Below are 13,459 nucleotides of genomic sequence, written 5' to 3' on the forward strand. Positions count from 1 at the left end.
AAAGCCTTAAGATTGATGCTTTTGAAATAAACGTATTTGTTGAATAAAACGCCAACGCTCTTCTATTTAAGATAAAAAGTAATTATTTCATAAATGATCTCCAGTACGTTTTCGATGATTATTTTAAAGTGTGCTGCATGTCGTTTTCCATCATATGGACTGGATTTGTGTCCTCCCCGAAACGCTTTCAAAGTGCTGCAAAGTGCTCCAGTTCTCGTGAGCAGCGGACAGGCGATGTGTTGTGTCGGTAATGATGTGGGGAAGAAGGAGGGGCTGGGAGGCTGGCGAAAACACACACACACACACACACACACACACACACACAGAGAGAGAGAGCAGCAGCAGCAGCCGCTACAGGGAAGATGGAGGACGGTGTGGCAGCGGAGGATCGGACCTCCAGCCTGCAGCAACATCACCGCTGAAAACAGGTGAGTTCGCCGTGAGATGCGGCTCCCTGTCAGCCGCCTCCCTCAGCGCAGCGCGGGCAGCGAACGGCTGTGCAGCGCCGGGGTTGTTGTGGAGCTGTGGGGACGGCGTACCGTCGCCGCTCGGTTTGTTGACTGTTTGAGGAGTGGCTACAGGAGAAGATCCCGTTTCAGAGGAAATGCCATACCGGGATTCAGAGGGAAAGGACCGCAACACCGGCTGTATGTACGAGGCTTTGTGCCGGGCTGAAGCGCGACCGCCCACCGGGTTGACATGAATGAAACGGCCCATAGAGGCCCTGTTGTTGGCAGGTGCAGAGTCCCAGCAGGGCTAACCACCATGCAGTCAACTCTGTGGCTGAGTCTTTTCGTGATGCTTCCTGGGTTGTGTTTCTATCGCCTCAAGTGATGCAGGAGCCAGAGTCAGACTCTTGCTCTGCAGAGGCAGCCTGGCTGTGTGTGGCCTGCTGTTGTTGACAGAGATGCTGCAGGTTAGATACTGGTTGTGCATTCTGTCTGGGCTGCAGCACCTCCCTCCAATGGAGGAGCAGCAGGTTCATCAAGTCCTGATAGAAAGCAGACTGGAAAACATGAGGGGGCAAGTCCACATAGGCTACTGTTTATTCCTTATGTTAAGTCCAAGTGAAATCACATTTAGTCATCTGTTTTTCAGTCCAAAATGTGTCAGTATGTTTTTTTAAAATGTTTTGTTAGAAAAAAGTATTGGGGAAATATCAGAAATGCTCCTTTTCCTGTCAGCTGGAGGGGCGTGCCCCTGTCTGTGTTTGATTGACAGCAGCTGGCAGGCTGAGCCCCAGCAGGGTAAGAGATAAGTAAACATGTTTTAGCCATCATTTGCATGTCATGGGCAGACATTGTGCTGTTAGTGGTGCTGAAGAGTAAGAAGCACATCTCAGTGGACAGAGGGGACATTTGTGGTTTAGGCCTGAACGATATGCAGAAAAATCATCCTGTAGTTATTTTGAGAGATATTGCGAAGATTCATGTTTTTAGTGGGAATGGTCATTTTAGCATTTCATTTTCAAAGAAAAAAAACAAGATGATGATGTGATTTTTGTTGGGGTGTGTGCCAAACAAACATGTTCTCTTATGTCTGGAGAATGTGATTTATAGGCCAGGCATCTCTGTCGCACCACAGAGCTTCATTTTTACTCATATGTTGACACATTTTACCTTTATCAAAAAAGTGGAGCTCCTGTGATTTGGATTTTGTATTTTTGCTCTAGTTTGCATTCTGTTTAATGTGCTGGAGCAGCTAATCAGCTATCTATCCTGCAAACTAATTTTAGCAGTGCACTAGCCCAGTGAATGTTTGTTTGGTGGCTCGTTCAACAAGCAAAGGTGCAGAACAAGATGTGTTTCTAGGTTAGATAAAAAAGGACACTAGCAGGAAACCTAATGTAGGTTGTTGTTCAAAGTGTGTGGTTCAGGTGTAGCAGGCTGCTGACACAAAATAGATTTCTAGTATACAAATATTCACTTCACCCCCCATTCACTTCCGTTGAAGCCGAAATGATGGGCAAATTCAAAGGTGCTCTTCCTGTTTCTCTGCGATCTCTTGCTGGCGCCGATGGATGTGCAGCTCAGAGTTCACTTTTGTTCAGTTTGGAATGAGTGTATGTGCTCGGTCGGCCAGTGGAAACACTGTTGCACTGTGTTTGGAAAATCAAATTATTATTCTAGCTTGTTTCTTCACAATTTTTAGTACAATATGACACTACCAGAAAAGAAGGTGTGTTCTCTCAAACACTGCTACGGTGGCCCTGAGCGCACAATGCACTGCAACTGAAGAAAACACATGCAGACAAAACAGAAGCAAATTCTAAAAACAATTTTAGAACTCATGCCTTGCAGATACAGAAGACACAACCAAATGCAGAAATGCTGCAAGTAGCACAGATTTCAATGGAAACACCAAGTCTATATATCCTCCTGACTACCAGGAAAAAAAATATTGTCCAATCACAATTTTTTTTTTTAAAATCCCCAATCTTTGTAAGGTAATTAAGAGATATACTTTATTAATCACTGCACACACATGCTACAGGGGGGTGTTGTCAGGCTGGTATGGCCATAAGCCATTTTTAAAGTTGTTTTTTTTTTAAGGACACTTTTTAAACACTTAAATACTATGCTAAAATACAGTTCAAATAATTCAGACAATGTTTTAATGTGTTGTTAAGAGGCTTAATTAAAATATGCTATCAACATTTCAAGCCAAAATTTACTCAATAAAAAGCATTATGCACTTACTTTTCCTCTTCCCATAAAATGCGCTTGCTCTGATGGACGCCATTTTCCTTAATGCGAAAGAGAAAGGTACCAAAGCCCCACCCCTTCACATTTGGTATCATTGAAAGCCCTAAATGTTCTCTGTAGATATCAAAAGGAGTTAATTCAGTAGTATGCAGTGGGTGGGAGATATTCAGGTTTACAAATGTCCTCCATAGAGGACAAATTTGAGCTACTGGTAGTCAGGACGATATGATCAGTTTATGTTTTGCTGTGGACTTTTCTTCCTGGTGCTTATTCGCTGAAAGTCACTGCTGCATATACTGTATGTCATCAGAGCTCATCAAAAAAGTAGAATTCTGTCCATGATTTTATTTATTTTTGGTGAGTTTTGGTGCACTAGGGGTGCACTGATATCCCCTTTTTTTTTTCCAGACCAAGTACAAGTACGTCCATTTGGGTACTTGCTAATACCGAGCATTTAATTATACCCTTACAGGTTTAACATGCTCAGCAGACGCACACACACACACACACACACACACACACACACACACACACACACACACACACACACACACACACACGCCATGGTCCACATCCGTATCTTGGGTCCAAAGTCTCTGAAGCACAGTCACAGCAGGAATCACATGTGATGCCAAAGCATCAGTGTCCACTGGTGAGCGATGAGATGGTCAGGGAGCTCAAAATCAGACCCAGATAGACCCAGAGATGTCAGAGCCTGCTCCTGCTCGATGAGAGACTGTTTGGTAATACAGTTTCTAAGACGTTGTGACGGCTGAGAGTCTCATACTTTCCCTCCAGTACACTGAGAAGATGATGAAATCCCATCTTATCTACAACGCAGATTCCAAAAAAGTTCAGGACACTGTAAAACACAAAAACAGAATGCAGTTTTTCCACAAATGAACTGTGTTTGCTGACGTTTTTACGAAGTGTTCCTGAGTCCATGTAGAAATATTCTTTATCCAATCATGTGTTCACAAAGTGGTGAACCTCTCTCCATCCTTGCTTGTGAACATCTGAGCCTTTCCAGGATGCTCCTTTCATAGCCAGTCATGATACTATCACCTGTTACCAATCAACCTGTTTACCTGTGGAATGTTCCTAACAGGTGTTTTTGGAGCATTCCACATCTTTCCCAGTCTGTAGTTGCTCCTGTCCCAATGTGTTTGACACATGTTGCTGGTATCTAGTTCAGAATAAGCAGATAGTTACAAAAATCAATGAAGGTCAAGCATTAAATATATTGTCTTTGTGCTGTTTTCAACAGAGAAGATGTCAAACAGGATTAGCAAATGACCACATTCTGTTGTATTTATGTTTTACACAGTGTCACAGCTTTTTGGAGTTGGGGTTGTACAACTGACAGTGGCTGGTCATTAAGAGCGGTGCACTGAGGAAGAGCAGCTGTTATTTTTACCGCCCGTGGGTTGTCTCTAGACATTTCTCTTGCCTTGTCTCGGATTGCAGTGATAATGAGTTAACCTCATGTTTAAAAAAGTTCATACATTATCATATTTTCTGAAGGGGAGATTTCTTTACTTGGATATTGCCTTTGTGTGTGTGTGTGTGTGTGTGTGTGTGTGTGTGTGTGTGTGTGTGTGTGATGTGTGTTTGTAAAGTAGTGACATTTAATTTTGTAATGATAGCAAGTAATACTTACTTATTCCCACAGGATTTCCTTACTTAAATAATTCCCATATAGACAACTACTACTTTGTGTAATTGACATAATCCTGTTTAGTTTGGCTTCAAATGTGATCACGATGCTGATGAAGGTGAGGAGGAGCAGTATTGGGGTCTTGGTGGTGATGAAGGACTCTGGATGTCACAAATAGAACTCATTCACCAAAAGTTGATTTGCCACAGTTTGGAAAGACATCCATGTTTGTTCACTAAACTCTCACCAAGTCATGCAGTAATTATCTTACAGGTATTAAATTAATAATGAAGCTGCTTTGGCGACCGTGGACACGAGATGTCACTGCACAATGTGAGCTCGTCAAATCAAAGAGCTTCATTATCTCCTCGTGGTGCATTACAGGATAACTGTGGTGAGGACGAAAAATGATTTCACCCGAGAGGTTTAATACAGGAAACCTTGCACACTCCAGGACAAGTTATTTATGTGCTCTTAGTTACGTTCACAACAGGCTACTGTTATTGCTGATTCGGTAATTTTCCAACTTTTAATTTTCAAAAGCACAGTCATATTCATCACTTGTTAACGTCGTCTGGAAACAGATCTGTTGTCGTCTGTGCTACTTGTGGCATGTTTCTATATTTGCAGCATTTCTTTTCTAAATGCTGTTCATGTTTTGTCAAACGGTGAAGATAAATGCTTAATTTGCTTGTGTTTTGTTACGTTTTAATGCATTGAGCTCTCAGGGCCACCATAGTTTACAGTCTGCGGTTGCTCTGATCAATATTTATGTATTATGTGCATCAGAAACGTGACGTCATGTCCCCTCCCGGTGCTGGGTGCAAAATAACATTGTTGAATGGACACATAGTGTGGCCATCTGCCTGTGATAGAATTCTGATGTTACTACGAAATGCAAACATGGTTTAAAATGAATTGCAAAGACGGAGCCATCATACCATCAAGCATCCTGCCTTTGATTTTCAGATTTTCTTTCTTTTTCGCTAAGGAGGACACAGGACAAGGGATTTACACAACAGATGTGAGCCCTGGCAGACAAAAAACAAAACAAAAAAAAGATTTCAAAATGTGCATGTTACTGAGTTTTATTGAGCTAAGGACAGTGTGGTAACAGCTAAATACTAAGCCCTGTTCCAGTTTCAATTTTGGTTCTCAGTCCTGGTCCTGGAGGTTAGTGACCCTGAGTCCTGGTCCTGGAATAGGACCAGTGCAGCTTACCTAGCTGTACCTTCTACCAGATTTGGTTGTTGCACGGCACTGACCAGCTGTCAGGATGTGTTTCAGATTGGTTGCTATAGCTCAGCACTGATGGGGCTTTTGGACATAAATAATAAAGCACTGCCATGACTTACTGAAGTATCATTCATGTCATTAGTAGCATCTGTGCTTTCCTACATGGACAAGTCAAAATGTCTGTTGTGAAATACGAGTATTCAGGTCACTGGGAGATGAGAGGCAGTGACTGTCCACAGCAGCTGAACTACACATCAACTTCACATTAACTACACACTGTAAGAGACCCTTGATATAAAGTCCACAGTGTGACAGATACATAAATACACATTTTAGCAATGCAGGAAAGAAATGTGTGTTTTATTCTCTGGACAACTTGAAAGTGGTGACTGTCTGTGGATTCATACTGAGGCTTATGACAGATTCTCTATGTGTTTGCCAGTTTACCACTGCGGAGTGTGCCGGCGATGTTGTGAGTTTAAAGGGTGTGGACGTCACACCTGCCCAGTACGTTTCTGTCACACAGAATCTGGCAGGCAGACTTGTCGGCCGTGCCGTTTCTCTTGGGGTTCTCTTTGGGCTTTCTCTGTCCTCTCATTTAAACATTTTCCTAAAAATTTCCCATTTTTTAACCTTTCAAAAACTTCCTGTGTAATTTACGTCAGTTCCTACAGCCTTTATATTTCTAAATACAACATGAAGCAAATGATGAGGGTGTATTTAGAAAAATCACTGTCCTGTTTCTTCCGAGATCATCAGTGTTGTAGTTTGCTGCTTTGCTGGATTCTTCTATGTACATCTAGTGGTCAGCAACAAGCAGACAGCTCCACTGCTGCGTGCTAGCTTTAGTTTCAGCCTGTTTGTCTCAGGCCCTTTGTGTCTGTGTCAGTGGACAGTAGCTGTGGGGGCCTGCAGTCAGCTACCTGCTCAGACAGAAGGAGGATAAAATAAGTGGACATCTTGGTAGACCTGGAAAAGCAGCCCTTTGCCACCGGCAAATTGCATCTCTATTTGTTCAGGAAGGTTCCTGCTGGTGTGCGTATCAGTGAGCCGAGTCTAGATTTCCCCTGCGAGGCCATCCAATCCGAGGTAAATACAGTACATGAGGAAATAGTGACAGGCTGAATCCATCTGGTGATGTAAATTTCTGCCTCCCTGAGCATCTAAGACGGCCTGAGGCAAATACTTCACCTCTAAATGCACGGTCATTGTCAGCTAGGAGGTAGTGTAGAGGCTGAAACACACTGAGGGAGCATTGTTTTGTGTTGGTTAACAGCGTTTTGATGGAGGATAGAGCCTGATTAGACGAGCTGTTCATTCAGACGGCATCACCAGTGCAGAATATATGAAATGAATGCTAGAATGTGAGTACTCTTCTGAAGTCAACAGTGGTTTTGTGATCTCACCTCCTGGGGACAAGCTAAGTGAATAGCTATAAATATTCTAGTGATTAAGAGTGTGTCTCACGGCCTGGGGTTTTGGGTTTTCGATTTTGGGTTTTGATTTCATCCAGTCCAATCAAAAAAATTCAAGATGTATAATATTGTAGTAGTCATTCTGGTGTTGCTCAGAGGTTAGCACTGTGGCCTGTGAGTCAGAAGGTTGTGGGTTTGAAACTTGGTTTGTATGTGTGTGTGTGTGTGTGTGTGTGTGTCTGTGTGTGTTAGCACTGTGACAGAGTGGCGACCAGTCCACACTGTCCCACTGTTGTCCAGGTGCATAGACTACAGAGTCCTGCTCCCATTGAAGTGAGGAAAGATACTTAAAGGATCATTCTGATTTATAACACCTTAACCCTTCCTCACCAAAGTGATTGTTGAGATCTGGGAACACATCAAACAAGCAAAAGTCTGTCAGATAAGAAACACGAGCAGTCAGATGACCAGGCTGAAATGTTGCTAATAATCTTTCATTGCACAGAGGAACTGTGTGCCCAGAGTCTGTAACAATGTAACGGCAGCATGGCCGATATGATGAGGCGTGTTGACTGTCAAACAATCTGTCAGTTCTGAGACCTTGGCACACCATTTATATGGTGTTAACTATCCTTTTAGTACCTCTGAGTGTGATAGATTATTGGGGGAAATAATGCAAATACTCGATACTCAGGCCTGTGTTATGGCACCAGGCATCCCTTGTTATGTTGTCCATTAACTGATACGATTAACATCACAGATGAGTCAAACCCTTTGTGCCAAAAATAAAATTCTGGTGAAACAGAAGCTAAGCTCAAATTGGGGCAAGACGTCAGGTCTCCATAGCCTTCTGTCAGCCTGTGTGCTCTACTGTGTGGATGATTGTCATCAGATTCACTGTGTCGCCTCCCACAGCCCTATTCTCTAGTCCATTCTATATGCTGAAACAGTGTGAGATAAAGAGGGTCTCTGTAATTTTGATGTACTGATATGTGTGTTCAGAGGAATCATAAAACAGGCAAATAGACAGGGGTTGGGAGGGAGACTGTGTATTTTTTTCTTTGAGACTTCGGGGTCTCAATAATTAATAGTACTTGCTCTCACTCATCCACAGCGCCTGTTGGCTGCACAGAAGGTAGCATAAAAAATACTATAAATAAAGATGTTTAGCATATGGAGGCATGTTCACTTGTCTATCACATGGTGGTTCCTGCTTGCTGGATGCTTGTTGCTGTGGTAAGTTACCTCTTTTTTGACAGACTCAGTGGAATGAAAGGCTCAGTTGTTCACAAACAAGGATGGAGGGAGGTTCACCACAGTTCATTTGTAAGCATGCTGTTTTTGTTTTACAGTGTCCAAACTAAAAATGTCCCTAGATTAGCTAGCATGACATTATGACAATGTATTTTCTGACCACTGGCTGATTTTTCTTGTATCACTGTATCCTGTGTGGAGGAAAGTCAGTGCAGCACTGACCTCCACAGACACGTTTAATGATGTTGCACTCCCATCAGTTCGATGTGGTCACTGTTGTCTGTACATAGTACCAAACTCATCTGTAATGCAGCAGTGCAGAACAGCAAACGGCAACAGATGATTTGCAGCCTGTGTGTAGCTGCTCTTTACATGGCAACCTGTAGAGGAAGACTCTAGGGCCCTGAAGCCTGCCACTGTACAGAAGCATCCTCAACAGCTGTTTGCTGCATATTCCAACATAATTTCCAACACTTCTTGGAGATACCAAGAGAATGCGGTTGAAAATCCAAATACGTTTTTTTAAATGCATACTTGTCCATAAAAACACACTGAAAATAATAATCTGTATCAATATGTCATCACTGCTGGCTACTTCCAGTGCCTCTGATAGAATGAGCTAAAGTGAGCTGTGATTTTCAAACAGTCTGCTGTGACTGCAGGTCTTCATGTCATAAAACAGTAGTACAGTGTAGCATTCTTTAGCCTTCAGTAGAACCAGAAATGGATCAGCTGGCCAGAAATAGAAAGGCCTCTGTGCTCCAGCACCATTCCCATCCTGATCATTTATTTACAGGAGTGCAAACGTTTCAATCAGTGACCCTTCTCAGAGCATCTTGTCTACCCCTCAGTGTGGCAGCCATTACTAATTAAATTTTCTCCAAGTTAATGACAATCAGCGCAGACATCACAGCATTCTTTTGGCTGCGATGTCCTCCTTAACATCTACAGCATTTCCTGTAAAGCTGCTGTCAGTCAGTGTTTTCTACTCACGGTACTCCAGCAGCCTGCTAATGCCCTGCTGCTAATTCATGGTAAAGGTGTGAAAGAAGCAGCCACAGCACCGGCACTGCATATGAAAAACCTCAACATGACGTGAAAGTGATCCAGATGGAATGAGGCTCCACATGCTCTGGCCTATTCTTTGGCTGCTCTGTTTTTGTTGCTTTCCTCTTAATAAGTTCCTTCAGTCAGAACTTAATAATAGACTCTATATCCCCCTTCTTACCCCCACCTCTTTAAAAGGTGTTGAGAAATGTGAGACAGTGTTTTTTGGCGTGAACTATTGATTAGGGGTGGGGAAAATAATTCATATTCATACAATATGTTATGACATGTTATTAATATCCTGCTGCTAGTTTCAGTATACTCTGTTGTGACACCGAGGCAGAGGCGTTCCCTGCCTTTTTTACAGGCAGTTGAATTCTGATCTGCTTACTGGGACATCCACTTTTTGCCTAAGTAGAGCAAACATGAGCCTTCATTTGGAGTTGTGTTTGTCTCCATCTGATGAATTTAAGTCCCGTATTCACTCTCGTTTAGCCCTGTTTTGGGCTCCACCAACTCCTGGGAACAGTATCTGTCTCTTTACCTGCTACATGCTCCACTATGTTCACCAGCTAGTCTCTAACTGTGTCTGTCTGTCTGCTGTTTGGTGCTGGGCAGGTGGTGTGCAGTGGCTTTGTCAGAGCCTGTGTGATGAAAACTGCTGCTGGTGATAGCACTGACACAGTAAACAGTGAAGGTTGGTCATTTGATCACTTGTTATAGAATACTGATTAGTGGCTTTAAATGAAACACATGTTGTCTACATGTTGCTGTACTTGTTCCGAAATGTTTTTTGTTGTTTATTTTGGAATCGCTTGTGTATTAGACTGTGTTGTAAAAGCATTGTGCATGCAGGCTGATACATCAGAATAGCTTATACAAGTTTATTTTTAGATTCATATTTCAGATTGTTTTATTGACTTGACACCAGAGCTGCATGTGGAATAGCTGGCAGGACTAAAGTGCAACATAAATTACTTTCACAGAGGTAAAACAGTCCTCATGAAGTTTTGTATAATTTAAGTAGCCTATGGTATCACAATTTTTAGGCCTGATGTGGACTGTGATACTGGCTCGGGAGAGGATATGTTACAGTAATCCTTTTCACGTCCTCTGTCCACCAGTAGCAGCACAAGCTCAGTCACTAACTCTGTGGGTGAGCCAAGAGGAGCTGCTCCAGGTGCAGCGTTATTTAAATACACAATGAAGACTGAAAGCATGTTTCCCTTTATAAAGAAAGACTGCGTTTATTAGATGACTGTCATGTGTGAAGTATGGACTAACCACAACCCCATGCATTTATATCCAGGCTTTCACTCTGCGTTGTGTGTTGACCATAGTAACACGTCTCTTTCCTGCTGTGTAGAATGTGTATATCAGTGCTCTCGAATGCAGACGCTGTCACTGTCTAATTTCATTTCCTGTTGAGACTAAAAGAAGCTGGAAAGTGATGTAGGTAAGACAGGAGATAGAGCTGAATATAAATGGTAAAATGGAAAAAATAAGATCCATCCATCCATTTTCTATACTGCCTATCCCTTTTGGGGTTGTGGGGGGCTGGAGCCTATCCCAGCTGTCAGCGGGCGAGAGGCGGGGTACACCCTGGACCGGTCGCCAGTCGATCACAGGGTAAAAAAATAAGATATCTTTTTAAAGTGCTTAAATATCATAATTGGTGTCAGCTCAGTAAATCCAGGTCAAAATAGTGTGATACTGTTGTCTTGTAAGTGACCCTTTGACTTGCAGTCCTGGTCGTAGCTGAAGGCTTCACTCAGTATACGCTACGCAGTTGAGCTTCAGGGCATCAGCAGGGAGCTGGATGGATTTTATCCTCTTCATGCCTTCCATGGGACAAACAGGATTTGTGGCAGAAGTTCAAATGTAGGCTGAGGTTTCCAGCTGCAGCCACTCACATGTCCACAACCCATAGTAAGAAAGTGATGAATCTGAGTTTGGTGTGTATGTGGAGTGAGACACAGAGGCGAGGCTGACCTCGTAGAGTCACTGCTTGTCTCTCCAGTCATTGGTGTGTCACGTGAAGGCCTGCACTGGTCCTTCTCCAGCACAGTGTTAGTGTCACACTGCAGTGATAACATCAGCTGTAGCTTTTTGATAAACTACATCAGCGCAGCGAGGGATTCAGCCTTGAACTGGTTTGCACTCAAAAAGAGTAAGTTCACATTTGATCTAATATGCAATTTCAGTCATGTGACGATGGATATGAACATCCTCCTTGTCCTTCCTCCTGCCATTCACTGACTCCTGATGGATGACCCTTCCAAATTCAGGCAAGTGAAGCCACATTTCTTGGCTGAATTTAGAATTTCTCGACCTACTCAGCTTATAATGATGAGCCATAATAGAGCAAAGCTCCTGACCAGTCTGGTATATGATTCATTGTCTTGTTGTATGTGTATACTGTGGTTTTAACAGCTGGCTGTGAATATAGAGGGCCTTGCAGTAAGATGCAAGGAAGTAGGTGGTTTCTTTGCTTGGAGGGCTTTCTATGCTGTGGTGCCTAATACTTTCTTCTTTCTATACTGTTACGCTTGAAAATGAAACCGAGGATCATTGCTGTCATTCTTCACTGTTCTGCTATATCTTTGAATTGATTTCTTGTTCTGGCTTTTTTATTTTGCAAGGCTCCTCGGGGACTGCTGGGAATTCTATCATAGAGTATAGCAGTGTCAACATTTTGGGAAATATGCTTGTGTGCTTTCTTTTTGAGAGTGAGGAGATGTGTTTCAATCTCATGTCTTCATGTGAAGTGCAGACCTGGAGTCAGAATGTGGTTCGCCAAACTTAGCTAATGACTGGAAGTAGGGCTGAAAAACCAGCCTGACTCTGAACTGTGTTCAGTGATTAACATGGATCTTGTTTGTGATCTTTGTAGTTACAGGATGAGAAATGTGCTGTAATCCTTTTTTGCTGAACCACAGTGACTGTGGTGTTTCTGAATCTCGTTGTCATAGCCAGGTTTCCAGGTTTTGGAAGAACTGGGCTGATGGATCCAGTGCTGCCAGCCATGTCGTCTCTTTCTTAGACATATTCTGTAATTCTTTATGTTTAGAATTCTTTATTTTGTCCACTGAAAAGAAACATTCCCTCACTTTTAGACAACACAGCCATTCAAAGAGAGCGTTCAGCTAGAAATGGCGCACCATGTGGGGCCGTCAGCGGTTTTGTAACGGGTGGTAAAGGGCAGGAAGTGACAGCCATGGTGGTGGAGGTGGGAGAACACTGCTGCCCCCTGGAGAGGTCACCTCCTCATCTGCCCTCCCACAGAAAGCAATTACCCAGTGGTTTCCATGACAACCAGCAGTCCTGCCGCCGCCTGTGCCCAGACAGTGAGAGCGAGGGGAGAGGCATAGAGTGATTTCCACTGCACCGCACAGCATGGCAAACTAGTTTACCTTGATGATGTGTTGGAGGTGTGCTGGTTGCAAACCGCACTAATGGCCTGTCGCCTGCAGCCTTTTCAGCTCACTGTTTGTACTTTTCCTCCCTGTGATATTTAAAACCGATCCGCTGAACAAACAGGGCAGAATATGTCCATGTCTGGTGTAGACATGGACATATTCTGTGTCCCGCTCTGTAGAAGTACTGAGAGCTGAACACTCTCTGATCTCCAGCACAGACACACAAGTTTAGCCACTGAGGGGACAGCTGAGGGGAGGAGACGGTCACGGGTTGGCTGCGGTCGACTCTGAAACCAAGCAGGACCACAGCAGCGTGGCTCGGTGCGGCCGTCCCCTGCTGTGAGGCTGGAGAGGACACATCATCACAGCTCGTTATGGTGAAGCCCTCTGGGCCCGTGGAAAAACCCTGTTAGTTGTATGAAAAAGTGTGTGGAGGTTTGCTCTTACTAATATAAATGCCACACAGCACAGAAAATTAGTAGAAACTTTAAGAATACAGCATATAAAGATTGAAAGGTTTGTTGCTTAAACCTGGACATTATCTAGGTGTCTAAGGTTGGTATCGGGTTCATAATTATCAGTGTAGATGCAGCCAGAAAGGCTGCAAACAAACCTCACTGTAGCTGCTTGTGTCAGCAGACTCTTTATTTTGATCACTATCCAAAGGTCACATCTGAATAATAACAGCTCCTGTGTGAACTTTTCAAATCTCAGACCACGACCTGC

General features: G+C 43.3%; 1 protein-coding gene across 1 annotated transcript in view; it reads left to right on the plus strand.

Annotated features, from left to right (window-relative positions):
- The first annotated feature begins 308 nt into the window (after window positions 1-308).
- Window positions 309-13,459, plus strand: part of apba1a (amyloid beta (A4) precursor protein-binding, family A, member 1a) — a 47,313-nt gene continuing 34,162 nt past the window's right edge. Inside the window, exon 1 of the mRNA XM_070963565.1 lies at window positions 309-428. The gene's annotated coding sequence lies outside the window, so the exon portion shown is untranslated. The remainder of the gene's footprint in view (window positions 429-13,459) is intronic.

This window comes from Chaetodon trifascialis, chromosome 6 (assembly GCF_039877785.1).
Source record: "Chaetodon trifascialis isolate fChaTrf1 chromosome 6, fChaTrf1.hap1, whole genome shotgun sequence".
NCBI lineage: Eukaryota > Metazoa > Chordata > Actinopteri > Chaetodontiformes > Chaetodontidae > Chaetodon > Chaetodon trifascialis.